This window comes from Camelus bactrianus, chromosome 6, assembly GCF_048773025.1.
Source record: "Camelus bactrianus isolate YW-2024 breed Bactrian camel chromosome 6, ASM4877302v1, whole genome shotgun sequence".
Lineage (NCBI taxonomy): Eukaryota > Metazoa > Chordata > Mammalia > Artiodactyla > Camelidae > Camelus > Camelus bactrianus.
Window position 1 is genome coordinate 56,246,712 of NC_133544.1, and position 24,740 is coordinate 56,271,451.

The following is a 24,740-nucleotide window of genomic DNA, read 5'->3' on the forward strand; positions in this document are numbered from 1 at the left end:
GAAACCAGTCTCATCCAAACCAGAAAACTAAATGCCAGGGCAGTGCATAAAGAATTGTTTCACTTATGTCCACACAATCACTCACCCCTAGACACCTGCCTCAGAGCCCTGTACAACTGAAAAATGATGCTCGGTCATTGTGTTTTCCCTGAAACCCTAAATCAAGGCAGGACCTCCTCTGAAACACGTATTCTACTATAAACCAAAAAACATACCAAAGAATTGACTCTATACAATTTATGTCCCAACATACATTTCCACATATACCACTAGACTGTGCACCAGGCAGGCTCAGTGCAGTTTTGTCTGATTTGGGGCAAGATGCTCCGCATTTCTGGGTCTCGGTTTCCTCATCTGTAAAATGACAAAATTGGACTAGATGATCAGTAAGATCCCATCTGACTATAAGAATGTATGATTATCTAGGGCTGTTTATCCAGAGATTTCTAAGTTACTGGAAGCATCCTGCCTAGAACAAGAACTATGCAGATACAAATGATGGGCCTCCATTTCACATAACAGCACACAAAGAACATCAATAGATTTGTCCCACTTAATTGAAAGAAATAAACTATTACCACGCAAATGCATTCTGTAAATCATTATTTACACATTATATGTTGCTAATTCTTCCCAGAGGAATGAATATGGGAGCTTCTCCTCTCTGGGAATTTGCATCTTAAGGTTAATAACACAGACGTGGTTATATATGTAGAGGACAAAGAGAATGAAATAGAAACATTAAACATAAATGTAGCTGGTGTGCATCACACATGAGTAAAGGGCAAGGGAACCTTACATTCAAGCTGCCAAAGCAAAATTTTTCTGCATCTACAAAATTTCAACCTGCATGTGATGGTTCCATATTTAGTTGATCAGACTGTAAACAAGAGAATTTCCAAAACCCAGAAAAGTGAAGCTAAGCAGCATTTTACTCAAGTTTTATTTCAACTCCTGTCTATTTACTTTCCTTCATATACAGCTTTGCCACTGGGAAAGGAACACCATATGTGTCATAACAGCATAGCAAGCTCAGGAAGTGGCATAAAATTGATTAATTATCCATTTTCATGGAAACTAATTACTATAAACATTTCATTTTCAGTTCCAGTAGTTCCCATTTAAATGTACCACCCATGGATAACCAACCTCTATCTCTGATTTTCACAAAATCACATCTGATTTCAAAGATAAATTTATACTTTAAGGAAAACTGTCTCACATTGTAGAGACTTACAGTAACAATCTTTGTGTATATCTTCCCGCCTTTATCATGACTATTCAAGCTTGCTTTCCCATCAAATTAATTACTCCATCTGAATGCTAACAAATAGTAGGAAATTCAGCACAAGTCTACACATTCTAAATGCTCTAAGTTTTGTATTTTTCCTTCACAAGAGTTCTTGCAATTAGATTTCTTTCTAGTCACAAAGAAATCTTTTTAAAAAGCCAGTAGGAAAAAACTTCTAACAATGCAAATGAAAGCATTGACTCAAGTGCATACAGGCACCCACCCACTTACAACTCTGGCTCCAAAGCAGCATAAGAGGAGTGATCAACCTGCTTTTTGAACCTAATGACCTCCCGTTCTCCCCCCATTGAACGCTTATCTGTAGCCACCTTTCCAGCATTAGAGATAATACCACCTTTATCCCAGCTGCTGTTAAAAATAACATAGATCAAATCCTTTCCTTTCCACATATTCAAAGAAAAGTCAACATTTAAAGTGCAAAAGCTGAAAGCAGTAAAGATTTTAAAGATTTTTTTTTAAATTTGTAGAAAGCCTTTTCTCACCAAACTCTATTTATTATACTATAGAAACAGAAGAAACTTACCACGGATGGCTTACTAACAAGGGCCGAGGCTGCTACCTCCCTGACAGTCCACAAGTTCTGAGTCGAAACCTGATGTTAGCAGAATACATTTAAATACAGAGTGTGTTCTTCGACCAAACTAGGAAGCAAAGAATGCAGCTACACACCCATCAGAACTGCCCACCTCTTTCTCCCTTCTCTGTAATTTTCTCTCTTAAATAAAAGAACAGAAAAGCCAGAAATCTTCCTACTATAATCACTGTAAATGCTTTTGTCACTAAAGGTCCTTCAGGATTAAGCATCTGGCTCCTCCTCCACTCCCCCCTCGGGTTCTCTTCTTGTAGCCAAACAAGATAAAGGCCAGTATCAGTGCTGCTTTATGCCAGCAGGACACTGGTGAGTCCAGAGGGCACCAGCTTCATACACCCTTTGTGGCCTAAATCTCTTGCAAAGAGAGGGCTACTATGCTGTCCCTACTTGGAAGCTAGCTAATCTCCACGCCTGTGCAGTTATAGGCAGGTCTTTTGCAATCAAACAGTGGTAAGTGAGCTGACAAAAAGAAGACAGTTGCCAAAACAAGGATCACTTGTTTTGGGGGTACAGAACACATCCAAGCATGGTTCAGAAGAACCAAGACTGTATACCCCGAAAACTGAGCAATCCTAAAGCAGGATAAATAAATTTCTAAATAAATTAATAGTATTATATTAACATAACCAGCTAACAAAGCCAATTTGAGCTACATGCATTCAAGCTCCCTCTCTTTTCTTAGGAAGAAACTGCTCTTTCCAAGCAAGAGCATCTTCATGTGTGCAGTTTGAGAGGTGGTCTTATCATCATGTAAATCAGCCCCAAGCCTAAATATTTACTCCCTATCTTTCTGTCCTCTGCTTACTCCTTAACAAACTAGTGAGAGACTAAAGCATAAATCCAGCCAAAGTAATGAATCTGCTTGCTACAAAGCACATCTTATAAAACCGAGGTATTAAGTTAGGCATCGCTAAGTGTCCTTTTTCTCCCACTTCATTTTTTTTCTTTCATATTCTCATAATCACTCGTCACAGAACCTATTCACAGAGACACTGAATTTTGAAAGAGGAAAAAAGTTCCACTGGAATGCTTTGATTTTTGTCTATAATTAGCTTTCATGCTTTGATTACATTAAGAAAAATAAATGAACTCAAGAGGTACACCCAGTATCCGGTTCCAGGATTCTAGAATTGGGCTCACCAAAGGAAACAAAAACAAACTTAATAAATTGCTTAATTAAATGTTGTGGTCTATCAAGATGAATGAGGCTTTAATTTATCACCCAATTTTAAATCTTGCTGCCTGCCTACATCCCTGGCCTATCCTGAAGTCAAGAGTTGGGAAACTTTAAATGGCTTTAAGTTCCTTAAGAGGAGAGTCAAAGAATTCCTATCAAGTATTCAGTTAAATTTGTACTTAGGGTAAAAAAGAGTGGCTTTTGTAAGATGCTCCTAAGGAAGTTTCCATAATCACTATCTGATTCCTCCTTCTCTTTGGCCCTCTTCTCCCAGCCCCAGCCCCAGCCCCAGCCCCACACTCTCCAGCCCTCACCTGGAGTAACACTGTTTACTGAGATCACTGAGGTAACCCCAGATTAGGCTCACTTTCTAATCCCCCTGCCATAGCAGAGCAGCCTGCAAGTGGATATCAGTGAGAAGAGGGACCTCAAGCTTTAAGTGCGTGGGGTTAGGGAGCAGGGAGTGGGGTGAACACAGCATGTAAATAGTGGGGCCCAGACAGATTTCTACAATTTAAAAGATCTTGGTGTCATCACTGATGTTTCCCCCTCTCTCTCTTTTCCCCTTTAATATATCCTTTGTGTATGGCTGTCCCCCAGGCAAATGACTGATTACATCCTGCTAATCACAAAGAAACCATGCACCCTCTCTCCAGTCTCCCCTCAATCACTGCTAACTACTTTGCCCAGAACATAGGGTCTTCTGTTAACTATAACACACTCCATCAATCATCTTCCTCAATCCACCCCTCCTCCTACCTCCCCTGCCTCTGATTACTCAGATCCTTCTCCTGTGGCATCGACACCCAGACTGACTCAGTTAGTCATCACATCTCCCATGTTCTCTTTCCCCCACTACAACAGTCAGTTCCTGTCACTCAGAGATTCATTTGGCTGCATCACGGTCAGCTGTGAATGGTGCCCATGGTCATGAGTGTGGGGACCTGACTCAGCGACTCTAATGAGTATTCATATTTCTTACCCCCAAACCAAGTTGTTAATCTTCATCTTTAAGCATTAGACAGCCACTTTTCTGTTGTTCAAGAAAATTTCTTGGGAGGAACTGGATTTGTAAAACTCTAATACATAATGTATGCAATTGTTGCTTTTGTCAATGCTATTAATACTAAGAAAATGAAACAAGACTTATTTCAAATCAACTGACATTACTGAGAATCAACTATATACAGGGCATTATGTGTATACATGATTCATCATATTTATCCTCAAAGCAATTATAAGTTGATGGGGACAATTTCCCTCCCTCCACCCTTCTCTTATACATGTGCGCATGCACACACACACACAGGTACACACACACACACATATACTCATCCACTGACACCTATTACTTAGGCAGTATATGGGCAAACAAAGCCCTATGAGACCCCAGTGGAGTGGCATTAATCGTGAATGAAGGAGAGATAAGGGAGAACATTTACCGAAGAAGCTAACATTTCAGATGGGCTTGTTAAAATGGGTATGATTTAGACGGGCAGAAATAGAAGGGATGTGGGGAAAGAACTCCAGGCTGGGAAACTACATGGACAAAGACACCTCAACACCAAGACTTTGGGAGAATCAGCAAATAATTCAGGGTTGAGAGGGATTGGGAGCTTTATGGGAACCAGAAACAGATAAAGCTGTAAGGTAAGTTGCAGCCATGTTCTGAGACAGCTCTGAATGCCATGCTTTGGAGTTTGGAATGAATCACACAGAGGGGCAGGAACTCTAAAATGACTGTAAAAGACTATAAAAGCAGAGAAGTAGAATTGGAGTTGTGTCCCAGAATGAGACAAAAAAATCACTATACACACTCTTATTTACCAAAAAATGAAGTGAGATATTAGCATAATGAGAGGATCAACATCTTCTTTTCTAGGCAGACTTCATCAATATAAAATGTAACCTTAAAAACTTCTTTATAGCCCAGAAAAAGGGAGAGAGAAAGATAAAGAGAGATTGATTGAGAGAGAGGGAGACTACAAGCCTGACTTTTAGATCAGAGTGATTAAAGGAATTCTGTGCTCTGTCCTACCTACTCCATTAAATATAAAAAGAGTTCTCCATTTTTAGCTCTCCATTAACCTTAGCATCATAGATTTGAAGTGGAAAAATTTTTAGAATCATTTTATGCAATGTTTTTACTTTTTTTCTTGTTCTAAAATTATTTTTAAATTAATTAAAAAGTAATATATATTAATTCAAACATTTTAAAAATAGATAACATTGAATTTAAAAGATCCTCCTCTATCCCCATGTTCTCATCCCAGTCAATAAGTGTAAGAGGATATTTATCTTTTGTGACTTCAATATGTAAAATAGAAAGGAGATGATCCCTAAAAGAAAAGTCATCTTGAAAGATTTGGAAGCCTAAATTAGTTACTAGCAATATAGAAGTGTTTGCTAATTCAGTGTTTATTTACCAGGTTTTGATAGGTATTCTACAAAAAGTTGCTACTGACAAATAAATTGAGAGTGCTGGGGTATTTCTTGGAAGAGATAGCCAAGTGAATATATCTATCTAATCTTGCTCCCTGCAGAAACCCCACTAACACTACTGCAGAGAGTTTTTTAGTTTGAATTTTTTTTTTTTTTTTTTAAGTGAAAACACTCAAGAATGGAAGGAAAAACAATAATACTTTTGGAAGCTGAAAATTAGATGGACAAGTGATAAATGCCTTAGCCAACTCAAGAAAACTAAATCTTAAACCAGCAACACAGAGAGCAAAGAACCAACATGATTTTACTTAAGAATCATTTAAGTGTACTGAAATTAGTGGAACCAGGAACCTCTGGAAGTGGAGATGAAAAAGTATGTAGTGGAAAATTAAGTTTACCCAAAGAGAAGTCTGGCCTTTATTCCAGTTCCTGGGAGGTAACCTCTAAACCTTTTGTAATTTCCTGAATGATAGGATTATTTTTGTTTTTCATGGTGGGCCCCTCAGATCACACATGATGGTCTACACTTACAAGGTGACACATGATGGAGGCTAGCCAGACAGAAAGACCATATATATAATTAAAGGGTTGGGGCCTTGAGCAACCACATGGGCAACCATTCAATCAATCATGCCTCAGTAATGAAGCCCCAGTAAGAATTATGGACACTGAAGTTCAAGAAAACTTCTCCAGTTGGCAACACTCCATGAGTATTGTCACACATCAAGGGCAAGAGGGTACTGTATCTTTAAGGACACAGAAGCTTTGCATTTGGAAACTTCTCGGTCCAGATTCCACCCAATGTGTTTCTTTCTTTGGCTGGTTCTAATTTGTATCCTTTTGATATAATAAAACTACAGTCATAAGTATAGTGCTTTTCTGAGTTCTATGAGTTATCTATCAAATTATCAAATCTGAAGGAGTCCCTGAGAACCTCCAAATTTATCATCAGCTAGTCTAATGTAAGGATAGCCCTGGAGACCCCTGAACTTGCAGCAGGCATCAGAAGTCTTGGGCAAACTAGGCAGTCTTGGGGGACTGTACCCTTAACCTTAAGTGTGGCCTAACTCTGGTTAAACGGGCAATGATACACTGAGAAGATTTATTTTGATTGAAAAATGTTTAGAAAGCAGTTAGAATGCTAGGTCTTTTCTTACTCTGCATTTCTGGGTCCCACTCCAATTCTGGAAGAAGACTAGAGGTTTATTTTCCAGAAATAATCAATCAAAGGGTGTCTGGGCTTAGGGACACTGGGCCAGCTGAGGATAGCAGTACCTTGAGAATAGAGGAATTAAGTTAACCTTAACATAAGCATTCTGAAGTTCTGAGACTCCCAGCTCTCTTCCCCAAGTTGACTCTCCAAAGCCTTTACCCTCCAGTTAGAAGACTAGAGATGCCCCTCTCAAAGAGAGCTGATCAGTCCAAGAAGATATGATACTAAAATTGGTACATCCATGTCACCCTACAATAATATTCAGTCAATAGGCCTGTCTACACACTCAGAGCATTCAATCAACTTTCTAGTGTCCTACTCCTAAATATGATCAGACAGTCAAGGATTAACAGAGATTAAGGAAAAACTCTAATTTGTATAACAAGCCCAAAGCAAGCAAACAAAAAACCTCAACCTGGAGGAAACAGATTATGTGAGGAGAAGATGATTTTGGTGAAAAAAAAAATTATCAGAGATAAAATATTGTATCCATGAAACAAGAACAGAATTTTATTTTTAAAATAAATATTTATAGAACAAAAATCAACTTTGGAAAAATAAAAACGTGTTGGCAGAAAGAGAAATCTCAACACAATGTCTGAAAATTAAGCTGAGGAAGTCTCACAGAGAGTAAAGCAAAAAGATACATAAAAATTTGGAGAGAAAGGTAAAATTATTATTGACCAATCCAGGAGGTCCAACATCTGGAGAATAGGAGTTCCTAAAGGCAAAAGGAAAGAGAAAGGAAAATATCATTAATGAAATCTTTTAACAAAATGAAGAATATGGGTCTCTAGATTTAAAAAGACCCATCTACTATATGAAAACAGACACACACTAAGGCACTTTATTTGAAATCCTGAAATATTAGGGACAATAAGATTTGGGTTAGAGGTAGAGGCATATGCAAAGAATTATAAATTAAGATTTCTTTCAATTTCTCAATAGTAACTGTGATATTGTGATTTATAATAAGAATATATTTGGTCTTTGTCCCCATCTCTGGCACAGAGCTCCTAAAACTCTCGAAATGTCCTAAGCACAAGTGCAATGGGAGCATCTTTTGTTATGGTATTTGGTTTTTTGTCCTCAGTTCCCAAATAGCTCTACAGCCATAACTGTGAAAGGAGTGCCCTTTTATTCATAACAAGCTCCTTTCAACCATGCCTGAGTTTATGTGAATGAGGTGACTTTTGGTAAGCTCTTAAGGATGGGGGATAGTTGCCAGGGCAACCAACCATGATTAAAGGGTTGGAACTTTTGGTCTGACCCCATAACCTCTGGGGAAGAGAGAGGGGCTGGAGGCTGAATCAGTCACCAATGCCAATGATTTCATTAATCATGCTTACTAACAAGGCCTCTATAAGAAACCAAAAGGACAGGGTTTGGAGAGCTTACAGATTGGTGAACAAGAATGCATCTACATGCTGGGTGGGTGGCACACCCCAAACTCCACAGGGACAGAAGCTCCTGTGCTTGGGACCCTGCCCTACATGTCTCTTCATCTGGCTGTTCATTCATATCCTTTAAAATCCTTTGTAACAAACTAGTAATCTAATAAGTAAACTGTTTTCCTAAGTTCTGTGAGTGGCTGTAGCAAATTAATCAAGCCTGAGGAGGGAGTTGATTTATAGCCAGTCAGTCAGACACAAAGGAAACAATCTGGATTTGCAATTGGCACCTGAGGGGAGAGGGGCAGTCTTGTGGGACCGGGCCTTTAAACTGTGGGATTTGACACTATTTTCAGGCAGATAGTGTCAGAATTGAGTTAAAATTACAGGACACCCAGGTGGTATCACTGAATTGCTTGGTGTGGGAAAAACTACAACACATTTGGTGATGAGAAATGCCAAAAGTGAAAAAGAGTACTGAGAGCAGAAGAGACACACAGGAGTGTGTTTTACCTAGCAGCAACATTGGAAGCTAAAAGACAATTGTTTTCTTTAAGAAGGAAAAAGAACTCCAGCATATAACTGTATATTGAGGAAAATATAGATTGATAAACAATCAAATGTGAAGATAGAATAAGAGACTATGTGCCAGACATTTAAGCTCACAAAAAAACAAAGCAACCTCCCATACACTATTCTCAAGATACCAGACTCTCTTTGATAAATACTCTACCAAAAAAATAAAGAGTAAACCACAAAACAGGGAGTCAAGGGATGCAGAGAACAGGAGATCTAGCATGCCAGGGTGATGAGGAAGAGAAATCTCAAGATGCCAGCTGTGTAGCTGGAAGGTGCGAGGAAGGCATCCACTCCAGATTGGAATGGATCAGAAGGTTCCCAGAAAGACTTCTTCAAACAGATGACATTGAAAGAAAACCTGAGGTGAGTGAACATACCTAGAAGAGATTTACTGATCTAGGAGAGAACTGAAAGTTGAATTAGAGATAAACATACGGAAAACTAAGCAAATATCTATACAGTCCAGGAAAAAAAATAAAAAAGATACACAAAAATAGAACAGGAATCATATTATTCTATGTGATTTAGCTAAAAATTGCATTTACATATTCTTAATATAAACACTTAATGTTGGTGTAATTCAAATCACATCATTTTACAGGGAAGAACTGAGGGGTGGGAATTGTGTGTGTGGACACATGTGCATGTGCATCCCTATGAGGGAGAAAAAGAGAGGATGGGGGAACAAGCTAAACAAAAATTCTCATCTTTCATAATGAGAAGTCAACAGATAAAAATAGGAAAATACAATCAGTAAGTAGACATACCGTCTTCTGTTTTAAGATGGAAGTCGTTATCAAAAGAGTCCACTAAAAGATGAAAAATGGTTGCCTCTGGAGAATGGGAAATGGAAAAGAAGGTCTGGCGACTGCTGTTTATCTTAAATTTCAAAATTATTTGACTCTTAGCTATTTGTGTGTAAACACAAAACTTAAAAATATCTAGATTAAAAAATGAAACGGTTTCTTCAGACTCATAGACATAGAATACAAACTTGTGGTTGCCAAGGGGGAGGGGGGTGGGAAGGGATAGACTGGGAGTTCAAAATCTGTAGATACTGACAGGCACATGTAGAACAGATAAACAAGATTATACTGTATACCACAGGGAAATATATACAAGATCCTGTTGTAGCTCACAGCGAAAAAAAATGTGACAATGAATATATGTATGTTCATGTATAACTGAAAAAATTGTGCTCTACACTGGAATTTGACACAACACTGTAAAATGACTATAACTCAATAAAAAATGTTTTTAAAAAATGAAACAGTTTCTTAATTGCAGGACAGGGTTTTAATATTCTCAGGTACACTGAAACTCTCCAAATAGGGGGTAAGAATATAGGGTGCATAGTTCCCAAACTTATTTGATTATGAAAATGATTATTTTTGTTTGCTTGTTTTGGGTAGAAAGTGGCACAAGACTGAACAGGGCACTCAGTTAAAATGCTCAGTTTAAAATTGTACCTACCCACCTGTTAAAACATCATATTTTAAAATGCAAAATGCTTACTGTGACTTAGTTCAATAACAAGATTGTGTTTGTTTCACTCAATTAATACCTTTAAGAAAACTGCTTCCTATGAACTAAAACTAAATCTGATCTCATGATGAAAGCCACAGGTGATTAAGTGGCCAAGTTGAAGGTAAGGTTATTTCATACTTGTCCTATAAGTATGTGTTCTGGAGTGAATAACTTTTATTTCTAAAGACAACTGAATCAAACTGAAATACAAAATAATGAACTTAAACCAAATCTTTCAACTAATATTATATTTGTTTTTGCTGTTTATGCTGCAACATGAGAATACATCAAATAACTACCCACACTGCTATTCTTTCACAAACAGAAGGCATTTTATAGATAATGAACTCTCATAAAGACCAGGATTTTCAAAAGCATTATTTCCTATTCACTATTATTTCTTACTCACCCTAACCTCCTAGTCATGCAAAAAGGATTTTCTTTAGAAGATTCTGATGTCAGATTTTAAAATATTATGGAAACAGCAAACGCTCAACATCCAAAGGTCTGGTGTGATCAGAGATCCTTTCTCTGAATGTTTTACAGAAAGAATAATTAAAGGTCTAGTACTATATTGGCTTTTCAAAGAAAAAATTTCAACAAGGTAGCATCTATTTATTTAAACATTTTACAGTAGTTTTGCTCAAAGTGAATCAAGTCCATTGACTAAGCATTTCTTCCCATCCCATCATCTAAATTGAAGGTGGGTGTCTGATAAAGTATGACTTGCTCCAACATGAACTGGTGTTTTAAAAAATAATTCCTAGAACAAATAAAAGTTCTGTAACACAGACCTTTAAAGAAAAATAAAAAATATATTTTCTAGTGAAAATATATTTTCTAGTGATAGATAGTACAAGCCCATATTTATTTTTGTTCTGTGTATGCTGGTAGACAATAAAAGCATGGGGCATGGACCAGCTTAGCATAAATTCACATTCATTGAAGTTTTGTCTTTTTATTAGTAAATTATTTATTCTCTTGCTTAAGAAAATAAATAGCAATTATAGAAAGTGCTAAGTAAGAGCTAATGACTTAAAAGCCTCTAAAAAAAAAAAAAAACCCTAGCAGATCCTTCATCAACCATAGAAAATTAGTTAGACTGAATATTACCAGACGCTTTGCCAGATCTTCCTTTCAGCAGACAGAAAAAAAAATTTTTTTTGTTTTTTAAATTTAGGGGCTCCTCTAAATCACAGGGGTAAAAGGGACACAATGCTGAACACTTTCACAGGTCGACCCATAATCTCTCCCCTCAGCCAGAAGAGAGCAAAAGCATAGGTTGAAAGCGAAACCCTCCAGCCAAGAGACTTTTATCACTTACCACTAACCAGATTTAACTGTGGTATGGGGAAGAGCAGCAGTTTCCCAGAGAGGTCATCATTTCCGAGGCTTTCACTTCTTGCTCTTCTTAGGTAAGCCTTGGATAAGACTTTATCATCAAGCACATGAGCATTTGGCAGTCATCCAAGAGTGATTCAGATACTTTAAAGATGACTGTGCCCTAAGCTTTTTATTTTAATTTTTCACAACTTAGCAATAGTTGAAATTGATGTGACACTCAGAAACAGTTGCTCCTTCTCCAAAAGACTCAGGAAACCATCCATTTATATTTTTTCAATTAATGTTTCACAATCATATCATACATCACATGACACAGCTATTTTGGGTCTTACTTAGTCATATGCAGCCAAATACAAATGAATCTCAGACAAATTCTGCTTGTCATAGCTTCTGTTCATTGTGCCCTTTGCCCTGACACTCTCATCATTAATAGTTCCATATGATTCATTGATTTGGATACTCAAGGTCATTTCAGTGAATTTCTTCAATAAGAAATGTTAGGTCATATGCCTGAAAATGAACAATCAATAATATTTCATTAATATGCAGCTGGCAGGTTTTAAAATAAGAGAATTTGGAAGGACTCTTTAATTAAGCAGGAGTCTATAAAGTGAGAGTTTTGCTTTATTTCACTTTTCAACATAATGTAAAACAAATGGCTGAGAGAATACGGTTTTTCTCTGCTTCCAGCATCATGTGCAAAATAACATGTTATTTAGAAGAAAACCAATTTAAATAGATTTATAAGGAAACAGAGGACTATATTGGCCTGACAGTTTTATGTACACTACAGTTTAAGGAAAAGAGGTGTTTAATGAGCATCTCACTTTGGCACGTCCCTTGGTGCTATGGGAAACAAGTGAGTCAACATTTCTTGACCCTCCACCTTCCAGGAACATCAGGTCCAGGAAAGGATGAACTAGAATCTTCTGTGTGTACTTCTTCTCAACTGAACTATAAAGAGAAATAGGTTGGAGAGAAACTAATCTTGAACATAAAGAGTATGTCTCTGTACTTTTTTCCCCATTTTTTTCTTTTTACCAGCTTTATCAAGATATAATTGACACATAAGATTGTGTATGCTTAAGTGTATTGATGAAGCAAATATTCACAAACATGAAGTGAGAAATTGACAGTAATACAAAGATAGTATGGGACTTTAACACCCCACTTAATTTGGACAGATCATCCAGATAGAAAAACAGTAAGGAAATACTAGCCTTAAATGACACATTAGACTAGATACAACTAATAAATATATACATTTCATCCAAAAACAGCAGAATACACATTCTTTTCAAGTGCATATAGAACATTTTCCAGCATAAATCACATGCTAGATCATAAAACAAGTCTCAATAAATTTAAGAATACTTAAATCATAGCAAGAATCTCTTTTAATCACAATGAGATTAGAAATCAACTAAAAGAAAAAAACTGAAAAAATAGAAACACATGGAGGCTAAACAGCATGCTACTAAACAAGCAATGGAAATCAAAGAAGGAAATCAAAAAATACCCAGAGAAAAGCAAAAATGGTAACACAACAATCTGAAATCTTGGGATGCAGCAAAAGCTAAGAGAAGTTTATAACAACACAAGCCTACCTCAGGAAACAAAACATAAAACAAAACAAAACTCAAATAAACAACCTAACCTTACACCTAAAGGAATTATAAAAAGAAGAATAAAGAAATCCCAAAGTTAGTAGATGGCAAGACATAATAAAGATCAAAGCAGAAATGCATAAAATAGAGACTAGAAAAACAATAGAAAATATCAATGAAACTAAGAGCTGATTCCCTGAAAGGATTAAAAAAAAAACTGACAAACCTTTAGCCAGACTCATCAAGAAAAAAAAAGAGCAGGCCCAAATAAATAAAATCAGAAAAGAAAGAAGTTACAACTGACACCATAGAAATACAAAAGACTGTAAGAGTTTACTATAAAATGACCAATATACACCAATAAAATGGACAATCTAGAAGAAATGGGTAAATTCCTAGAAAGTACAATCCCCCAAAACTGAACCAGGAAAAAATAGAAAATATGAATAGACCAGTTACCAGTAATGCAATTAAGTCAGTAATAAAACAAACAAACAAACAAACAAAACTCCCAGCAAACAAAAGTCCAGGACAAGATGGCTTCACAGGTGAATTCTACCAAACATTTAGAGAAGAGTTAACACCTATCCTTCTCAAACTATTCCAAAACATTATAGAGGAAGGAATGCTTCCAAACTCATTCTACAAGGCCATCATCACCCTGATACCAAAACCAGACAAAGACTCACACACACACACACACACACACACACACACACACACACACACAAAAGAAAACTACAGGCCATAAATTTTGAAATCCTGAACAAAATATTATCAAATCAAATTCAACATTAAAGGGATCATACAGCATGATCAAGTGGGATATATCCCAGGGATGTTCAATATCTGCAAATCCACATCAACACAACAAAGGATAAAAATCATATGATCATCTCAATAGATGCAGAAAACAGTTTTTGAAAAAATTCAGCATCCATTTATGATAAAAATTCTCAACAAAGTGGGTATAGAGAGAACATGCCTCAACATAATAAAGGCCATATATGACAAACCCACAGCTAACACCATACTCAATAGCAAAAAGCTGAAAGCATTTCTTCTAATATCAAGAACAAGACAAGAATGCCCACTCTTACCAGTTTTACACAACATAGTATTGGAATTCCCAGCCACAGCAATCAGACAAGAAATAAAAGGAATCCACATTGGAAAGGAAGAAGTAAAACTATCACTGTTTACAGATGACATACTATATATATAGAAAATCCAAAAGATGCCACCAAGAAAACTATCAGAACTCATCAATGAATTCAGTAAAGTTGCATAATACAAAATTAATACATAGAAATCTGTTGTATACACTAATAATAAATTACCAGAAAGATAAGTTAAGAAAGCAATCCCGTTTACAACTGCATCAAAAGGAATAAAATACCTAGGAAAAAAATCTAACCAAGGAAGTAAAAGACATGTACTCTGAAAACTATAAGACATTGATGAAAATAAATGAAAGCAACACAAACAAATGGAAATATATAATGGGTTCATGGATTGTGAAGAATTAATATTGTTAAAATGTCCATACTACCCAATGCAATCTGCAGATTCAATGCAATACCTGTCAAAATATCAATAGCATTTTTCACACAACTAAAGCAAATAATTCTAAAATTTGTATAGAAATACAAAAGACCCTGAATAGCCAAAGCAATCTTGAGAAAGAAGTGTTATTCTTCCAGAAGAGCTGGAAGAATCATGCTCCCCAACTTGACTATACTACAAAGCTACAATAATCAAAACAGTATGATACTGGCACAAAAACACAGATCAATGGAGCAGAATAGAGAGCCCAGAAACAAAGCCACATTAATATGGGTTTAATACTAATTTAACACTAATATGGATTCAATTAATTTCTAACAAAGGAGGCACAAATATACAATGGGGAAAAGACAGCCTCTTCAAAAAATGATGTTGGGGAAACTGGACAGCTACATGCAAAAAAATCAAACTGGACTACTTTCTCACAGAATATACAACAATCAACTCAAAATGAATTAAAGACTTAAATATAAGACCTAAAACCATTAAACTTCTAGAAGAAAACACAGGCAGTATATTCTTTGACATTGGTCTTAGCAATATATATATATATATTTTGGATCTTCCCCTCAGGCAAGGGAAACAAAAGAAAAAATAAATGAGACTACATTTTAAAGCCTTTATCACAGCAAAGAAAACTATCAGCAAAAGGAAAAGACAGCCTACTGAATGGGAGAAGTTATGTGCAAACAACATATCTGATAAGGGGTTAATACTCAAAATATACAAAGAACTCATACAACTCAACATCAAAAAAATCTCGAACAATCTGATTATAAAATGAGCAGAGGACCTGAATAGACATTTTTCCAAAAGAGATGTACAGATGGCCAACAGATATATGAAAAAATGTTCAACATCACTAATCATCAGGGAAATGCAAATCAACACCACAATGATATATTACCTTACACCTGTCAGAATGGGGCTATCACCAAAAAGACAACAAATGATAAGTGCTGATGAGGATGTGGAGAAAAGGGAACCCTCATACACTGTTAGTGGGATTGTAAACTGGTGCAACCCCTATGGAAAACAGCATGGAAGTTCCTCAAAAAATTAAAAATACGACAGCCATGTGATTCAGGAATTACACTTCTAGGTACTGACTGAAAGAAACACTAATTCAAAAAACATATGTACATCAATGATCTTTGAGGTATTATTTACAATAGCCAAGATATGGAAGCAACATGAGTATCCATAAATAGATGAATGGATAAAGATGTGATACATACATACAATGGAATATTAGTCGGTCATTTTTTTAAAATGAGATCTTGCTATTTGCAACATCGATGGATCTAGAGGGTATTATGCTAAGTGAAATAAGTCAGATGGAGAAAGACAAATACCACATATCTCACATGATATGTGGGATCTAAAAAACAAAATAAACAAAACAAAGTGAAAGCAGATTTGTAGATACAGAGAACAAATGGGTGATTGCCAGAAAGAACGAGGGTCAGGCTCACAGACATAGAAAACAAACTTATGGTTACCAGTGGCAGAGAATGGAGTGGGAAGGGATAAATGGAGAGTTCAAGATTTGCAGATACTAACTAATGTATATAAAATAGATAAACAAGTTTATACTGTACAGCACAGGGAACTATATTCAATATCTTGCAGTAACTTATGGTGAAAAAGAATATGAACAAATATATGTATGTTCCTATATGACTGAAGCATTGTGCTGTACACCAGAAATTGACACAACATTGTAAACTGACTATACTTCAATAAAAATATATTAAAGTCAAAAAAATTTTTTAATAAAATAAAATAAATAAGCCTTGGGAATACAATATAGTGCATAATGAACATGGTCAATAATATTGTAATAACTTTGTATGGGACCAGATGGTTACTAGACTGATTAAGGTGATCATTTCATAACGTATGCATATGTCAGATTATCATGTAGTACACCTAAAACTAACATATTATTGTATATCAACTATATTTCAATTTTAAAAATTAATTCTTCTAATCCACAAACACAAGGTATCTTTCCATTTATTTTTTTCTTGTTTCTTTCATCAATATCTTAGAGATTTCAGAGTTTTAGTGTACATATTGTTCATCTCCTTGATTAAATTTATTTCTAAGTATTTTATTGTTTTTGATCCTATTGTAAATGACATTATTTTCTTAATTTATCTTTCATATATTTTGTTAATGTATAGGAAAGCAACTGATTTTTCATATGTTGATTTTGCATGCTGCAGCTTTACTGAATTCATATATTAGTTCAAATAGTTTTTTGGTGGAGTCTTTGAAATTTGTTATATACAAGATTATGGAATCTTCAAACAGAGAAAATTTTACTTCTTCCTTTCCAATTTGGATGTGTTTTATTTCTTTCTCTTGCCTAATTGTTTTTGGCTAGGACTTCCAGTACTATGTCGAATAGGATTGGTGAGAGTGTGCACCTTTGTCTTCCTGATTTTAGAAGAAAAGCTTTCAGATTTTTACCACTGAATACGATGTTAGCTACAGATCTGTCATATATGGCCACTGAGGTATATTCCTTCTAGTCCCAATTTGGGAGCTTTTATCATGATCAGATGTTAAATTTTGTCAAAGGTTTTGTCAAAGATTTTTTCTGTACCAATTGAGAGATCTTATAATTTTTAACTTGCATTCTATTAATGTAGTGTATCATGTTATTGATTTGTGGATGTTCAATCATTTCTGCAGCCCAGAGATAAATCCCACCTGATCATTGTCTATGATCCTTTTAATGTACTGTAAAATATAATTAGCTAATATTTTTGTTGAAATTTTTTGCATCTATATTCATCAGGGATAGTGACCTATAGTTTTCTTTTCTTGTAGTGTCCTTATCCAGCTTTGGTATTAGGGTAATTCTGGCCTTGTAAAATGAGTTTGGAAGTGTACTCGCCTCTTCAACTTTCTTGAGGGGAGTTTGAGAAGGATTGGCATTAATTCTTTAAATGTTTGGCAGAATTCATCACTGAAGCCATGTACTCCAGGGCTTTTCTTTGTTTGGAGGTTTTTGGTTATTTCTTCAATCTCCTTAGTCATTATATTGGTCTGCTCAGATTTTCTATTTCTTCCTGATTCAGTCTTGGTAGTTTGTATGTTTCCAGGAACTTATCAATTTTTTCTAGGTTATCCAATTTGTTGGCATAATTGTTCATAGTAGCCTCTTATAATCTTTGTATTTCTGAGGTATCAATTGTAATGTTTCCTCTTCCATTTCTAATTTTGAGTCCTCCCTCCATTTTTTCCAGTTAGCCCAGACATGGTTTCTCAATTTTGTTATCTTTTTAAAAAACTAACTCTTTACTTTTTTCTATTGTCTTTCTGGTCTTTATTTCACTTATTTCTTCTCTAATCTTTATTATTTCCTTCCTTCTGCTAACTTTGGATTTAGTTTGTTCTTTTTTTTCTAATTCCTTGAGATGTAAAGTTAATTTGTTCATTTGGGAACTTTCTTTTTTATTAATGTAGTTATGTATTGCTATAAACTTCCCTATGAGAACTGCATCTATTGCATCCCGTATGTTTTGGTATATTGTGTTTTGTTTTTATTTGTCTAAAAATACTTTCTGATTCTAGTTTGAGCTCTTGTTTGACCCATTGGTTATTCAGAAGTGTGTTGTTTAATTTCCACATATTCTGTGAATTTTTCAGTTTTCTTCCTGTTATTGATTTCTAATTTTATACCATTGTGGCTGGAAAAGATACTGGATATGACTTTAATCTTCTTTAAGCTTGTTAAGGCTTGATTTATGGTAGCTGATAGGCTTGAGATATGGTGGGTGATACAGCCCAACATATAATCTATCCTAAAGAATATTCTGTGACTCAGGATGAATGTATTTTCTAGTACTGTTGGATTGGAAGTTCTGTATATGTCTGTTAGGTTTATCTGTTATTAGGTTATAGTGATATTCAGGTATGCTGTTTCTTTATTAATTTTCTGCCTGGATGACCCATCCAATGTTGACAGTAGGGTACTGAAGTCTTCTAATATTATATTGCTATTCTCCTCCTCAGTTCTTTTAATATTTAAATATTTAGGTACTCCAACGTCAGGTGCACATATATTTACACCTTGTTATATGCTTTTGACAAACTGACCCATTTATCACTACAGAGGGACCATTTGTGTCTCTTGTGATCAATTTTGGCTGAAAGTCTATTTTATCTGATATAAGTACTGCCACTCCTGCTCCTTTTGGTTACCATTTGCATGTATATCTTTTTCTATCCCTTCACTTTTTAACCTATGTGTGTCCTTGCAGGTAAAATGGGTCTCTTATATGCAACATATTATTGGATCTTGTTTTTTAATACATATAGCCATTTTGAATCTTTGATTAGATAATTTAGTCTATATATGTTGAAAGTAATTATTAGTAGGTAAAGACTTACCATTGCCATTTCACTCACTGTTTTCCTTTTTTTCTTTCTTCCTCTCTTCCTCTCCTCCATTAAAATTTATTTTGGGCAGCAGTATGCTTTGATTCTTTTCTCTTTATCTTGTGTGTAATGACTAAAGTGTTTTTTCTTTGTGGTTACTATAAGGCTTACACAAAATATCTTATAGATATAACAGTCTATTTTAAGCTGATAACAACTTATGTTAAACATCATAAAACATCTCTATTCTTAAACTTCTCCCTCCATACTTTATGCTATTGATGTCACACTTAACATCTTTTTATGTTGTGCATCCATTACCAAATTATTGTAACTATAGTTATTTTTAATGTTATTGTTTTTTAACTTTTGTATTAGAGATAAAAGTGCTTTACCACCACCACATTAATAGGGTATTCTGAATTTGACTATATACTTACCTTAACCAGTGAGTTTTATATGTCTTCTTTCACGTTGTTATTTAGTGTCTCTTAATTTCAACTTGAAGAGCCCCCTTTAGCATTTCTTGTAAGGCAGGTCAGAGCTCACTTAACTTTATTGTCTAGGAATGTCTTCATTTCTCCTTCGTTTCTGAAGGGCAGCTTTGCCTTTGAGGCAAAAAGGATATGGTATTATTGGTTGGCAGCTTTTTTCTTTCTTTCAACACTTTGAATATATCATCCCACTCCCTCCTGGCCTGAAAAGTTTCCACAGAGAAATCCACTGATGACCTTATGGGGTTTCCCTTGTATGTGACAAGTCACTTTTCTCTTGCTGCTTTCAAAGTTCGATCCTTTTTTTGACTTCTAACATTTGATTATAATGTGTGTCAAAGTAATCTCTGGTTGATCTTGCCTGGGGTCCTTTGAGCTTCTGGTAACTGAATGTCCATATCTCTCCTAAGACTTGGAAAATTTTCAGCTATTATGTCTTTCTGACCTTTCTCTCTCTCTCTTCTGGGACTCCCATGATGTGAATGTTCATTCACTTGATGGTGTCAATAATTCACAAAGGGTTTCTTCAGTGTTTTTCATTCTTTTGTCTTTTTGTTCCTCTAACAGGCTAATTTCAAATAATCTGCCTTCAAGTTCACTGGTTCTTTCTCCCTCATGATGAAGTCTATTGTTGAAGCTCTCATTTAATTTTTCCTTTCTGTCATAGTATTCTTCAGCTTTTCTGTCTGCTTCTTTTTTATGGCTTCTACTTCTTTATTAAACTCATTTTGTTCAGGTATTATTTCCCTGAGATTGATTAGTTGTCCATCTATGCTCTCCTTTATTTCACTGTTTCTTTAAGATAAGCATTTTGAACTTTTTGTCAAATTGTAGATCTCCATTTCTTTGGGGTTAATTGTGGCAGCTTTATTAGTTTCCATGGGTGGGGTCATTTTTGCCTGACTCTTCATGATCCATGAAGCTTTTTTGCATTGTTGTTTATGCACTTAAAGGAGCAAACACCACTTTCAGTCTTCACAGACTTATTACAGCAGGAAAAGACTTTCTCCTGTCTGTTCCTTAAATTGATGGGATTACCTCTAGAATCCCAGTTATGCTGGGTTGGAGCCGGTTATGAGGCCGTTGCTAGGTATGCAGTGAGCTCTGTGGTAGGTACACTTGTTTTCAGGGTTTCATGTAGGTGTAGATAGTGCTGGTCCCCAGGTGACTGGGACTACCGCTAGTATCTAATTCAGTAAACATGTGCTGGGACAAGTGTCCACTTCAGGGTCCACAGTGGGGTCTTCAGACAGTGGGCCTCTTACCAGATACATGGCAGGTGTGGCTTCCCCCCAGATCCCTGGGAAGATTGCTGCCAGTCCAGAACAGACTGGTCCCTGACTGTGACTAGAGGAGCTAAAGCCCAGTGTAGAGCCCTTTCATGATCTCCTGAAGCACAAATATGTCTCCCATCCGATCTCTGTGCCAGTTGGATTGCTCATGGACTGCAGCTGGGAGGGCCTGAAACCACACATAGGGCCTTTTCATGTTCTCCAGGAGTTCTGACAACAGTGTCTGCTGCCTGGCTTCTATGCCAGCAAAACTGCTGGCAGACTGAGGCTGTGAAGGGACTGGAGCAAAGGGCCATTTCATGATCTCCAAGGGCACAGATGGGAACATCTCCCTGCGGGGACTCTAGACCCTTAGGACAGTTGGCAGACTGGCAGACTGTGGCAGTGAGGAAGCTGAAGCCATATACAGGGCCGTTTCAGGGTCTCTGGGGATGCAGATGAGAATTTCTCCTGCCTAGTCCCTATGCAAACACACCTGCTCATGGACTGGGGCAGGCAAGGGACTAATGCCCAGTCTAAGACACTTTCAGAATCTCCAGGGCACATATGAGAATATCTCCTACCGGGTTAAGTCTCTGTACTTTTATTTATTTTTTTTTAAAGAAAAACAAGACTTCTTTATTATTGATACTTTGAAACATGTACAAAAGTAATTTTTATTTTTTTAACATTTTTTATTTATTTATAATCATTTTACAATGTTGTGTCAAATTCCAGTGTACAGCACAATTTTTCAGTTATACATGAACATACATATATTCATTGTCACCTTTTTTTTTTGCTGTGAGCCACCACAAGATCTTGTATATATTTCCCTGTGCTATACAGTATAATCTTGTTTATCTGTTCTACAATTTTGAAATCCCAGTCTATCTCTTCCCACCACCTGCCCTCTTGGTAACCACAAGTTTATATTCTATGTCTGTGAGTCTATTTCTGTTTTGTATTTATGCTTTTTTTTTTTTTTTAAGATTCCACATATGAGCAATCTCATACGGTATTTTTCTTTCTCTTTCTGGCTTACTTCACTTAGAATGACATTCTCCAGGAGCATCCATGTTGCTGCAAATGGCATTATACTGTTGGTTTTTATGGCTGAATAGTATTCCATTGTATAAATACACCACCTCTTCTTTATCCAGTCATCTGTTGATGGACATTTAGGCTGTTTCCATATCTTGGCTATTGTAAATAGTGCTGCTATGAACATTGGGGTGCAGGTGTCTTTTTGAAGTAGGGTTCCTTCTGGATATATGCCCAGGAGCGGGATTCCTGGGTCATATGGTAAGTTTATTCCTAGTCTTTTGAGGAATCTCCATACTGTTTTCCACAGTGGTTGCACCAAACTGCATTCCCTCCAGCAGTGAAGGAGAGTTCCCTTTTCTCCACAGCCTCTCCAGCATTTGTCATTTGTGGATTTTTGAATGATGCCCATTCTGACTGGTGTGAGGTGATACCTCATTGTAGTTTTGATTTGCATTTCTCTGCTAATTAGTGATATTGAGCATTTTTTCATGTGCCTATTGATCATTTGTATGTCTTTCTTGGAGAATTGCTTGTTTAGGTCTTCTGTCCATTTTTGGATTGGGTTGCTTGTTTTTTCCTTATTGAGTCGTATGAGCTGCTTATATATTCTGGAGATCAAGCCTTTGTCAGTTTCATTTGCAAAAATTTTCTCCCATTCCGTAAGTTGTCTTTTTGTTTTACTTCTGGTTTCCTTTGCTGTGCAGAAGCTTGTAAGTTTCATCAGGTCCCATTTGTTTATTTTTGCTTTTATTTCTTCTAGGAGAAAATTTTTGAGATGTATGTCATAATGTTTTGCCTATATTTTCCTCTAGGAGATTTATTGTATCTTGTCTTATGTTTAAATCTTTGATCCATCTTGAGTTTACTTTTGTGTATGGTGTAAGGGAGTGTTCTAGCTTCATTGTTTTACATGCTGCTGTCCAGTTTTCCCAACACCATTTTCTGAAGAGACTGTCTTTATTCCACTGTATATTCTTGCCTCCTTTGTCGAAGATTAGTTGACCAAAAGTTTGTGGGTTCATTTCTGGGCTCTCTATTCTGTTCCATTGGTCTATATGTCTGTTTTTGTACCAATACCATGCTGTCTTGATGACCATAGCTCTGTAGTATTGCCTGAAGTCTGGGAGAGTTATTCCTCCAGCCTCTTTCTTTCTCTTCAGTAATGCTTTGGCAATTCTAGGTCTTTGATGGTTCCATATAAATTTTATTAAGATTTGTTCTAGTTCTGTGAAATATGTCCTGGGTAATTTGATAGGGATTGCACTAAATCTGTAGATTGCCTTGGGCAGTGTGACCATTTTAACAATATTGATTCTTCCAATCCAAGAGCATGGGATATCTTTCCATTTTTTAAATGGTCTCTGTACTTTTAAACTAAGTTTCTCAGTCTATACCACTTTAAAAAAAAAAAGATATCTGACTATCATTTCTAAGATTCTTATAATCTTTTATATTTATATTTATAAATTTAACCTTATTTTAATACAAGATTTATATATATATAGTTAAATATAACAAGGTTTATACTATAACAAGATGTCTGTGAACAGGCAAACACACGTAAAAGACTGTACTCTTACCACAACATTTAAAATACTTATCTTTATGAGAGCTGAACATTTTAAAATAGCATCCTGGGTTCAGACTATGAAGCAGTCATTTAAATAACATTGTTTTTTATTATTCAAAGAGTAATCAAAGTTCTTAAAATAACAATGGTAATTCTTAAACACTTAAATATTTGCTCAGTTAAGGCACTGGGGTAAGTACACACACACACAAACATCATTACCCTAAAAACCTTAGGAAATGTATGTGTATTACACTGTAGGATGACATCATCCAATGACTAACAAAGAGTCTTCTACACCTATATTTTGCATTATACCTCCCAAAGAATTCATCATCATTCAGATTTAACCCCTTTGTCTTCTTGTCTTTACTTTTTCCCTAATATTAATAGATATTTCTGTGTCCATGAAATATTTACAAAGAAAAATACCTAAGATCTCACTCTTAGGTTGAAATTGGATCAGTTACCTCCATTCAAAACACTACTAGGGTGAAGGGTTAAAAATACATTACTTCTGCTTCAAGCTAAATATACACCCAAATTTAGTTATCTGAACAAAGTCAAGTTTAACTTAGTAAGTAGATTAGTCTAGTAAGTTATTCAAGGTCATTTGCTCCCTAGGGTAAAACTAAATAGAGGTCTAAACTACCCAGAAGTTTCATTTTGTCATTCTAATTTGTAAGTTGGCTCTAAGGTGAAAGGGCTTCAAATTTTTCCTCAATGCTTTGTGTCATCTTAATAAACAATGCCTAGAGAACAAGGATGAAATATAATGTATGCATTCAGTTGCAAAATTTGACAAGGTGAGCTGTGACAGCCAGCAAACAAAATCTGAACAGAAGACAGAGAGATTCTACATGAACACAGGAAGCAACCAGAACATGATTTCCCAAAACACTGTCCACAAAATACTGGTCCCATGAAGTCCTTGCAAGAAAAGGTTCAGAGGTTGAATACATCTGGGAAATACTGTTAAGACACTTCCCCTGTGGGAGATGCATAGCATATATTAGCTCCTGGGAGTCTTTCAGAAGAAACTTCTTAATTTTGTTTAACCTGTATTTTACAAAAATTTTTCTGCACTAATAGAACTTGTACTCCTTGGGGCATACTTTGGGGAACACTGCTCTAGAAAATTCCAAATATTCTTTGTATACAAAAGCAGTGTGGATTCCAGGCCTCATGTAGTCAAAAGCAAGAAGCCTCTCCT

The 24,740-nt window shown here is 35.9% G+C and overlaps 1 protein-coding gene across 6 annotated transcripts in view; it reads right to left on the reverse strand.

Moving 5' to 3' along the window:
* Positions 1-24,740, reverse strand: part of AKAP6 (A-kinase anchoring protein 6) — a 563,915-nt gene that overhangs the window by 397,206 nt on the left and 141,969 nt on the right. For 3 of the 6 annotated variants that reach the window (XR_006727664.2, XR_012507556.1, XR_012507555.1), the window contains exon 1: positions 1,836-2,068. The exons of 1 other annotated variant lie outside the window; for it this stretch is intronic. The gene's annotated coding sequence lies outside the window, so the exon portion shown is untranslated. Of the gene's footprint in view, positions 1-1,835; positions 2,069-24,740 lie in introns of those variants that run through there. 2 more of the 6 variants (XM_010962996.3, XM_045522643.2) reach the window with 1 other exon arrangement.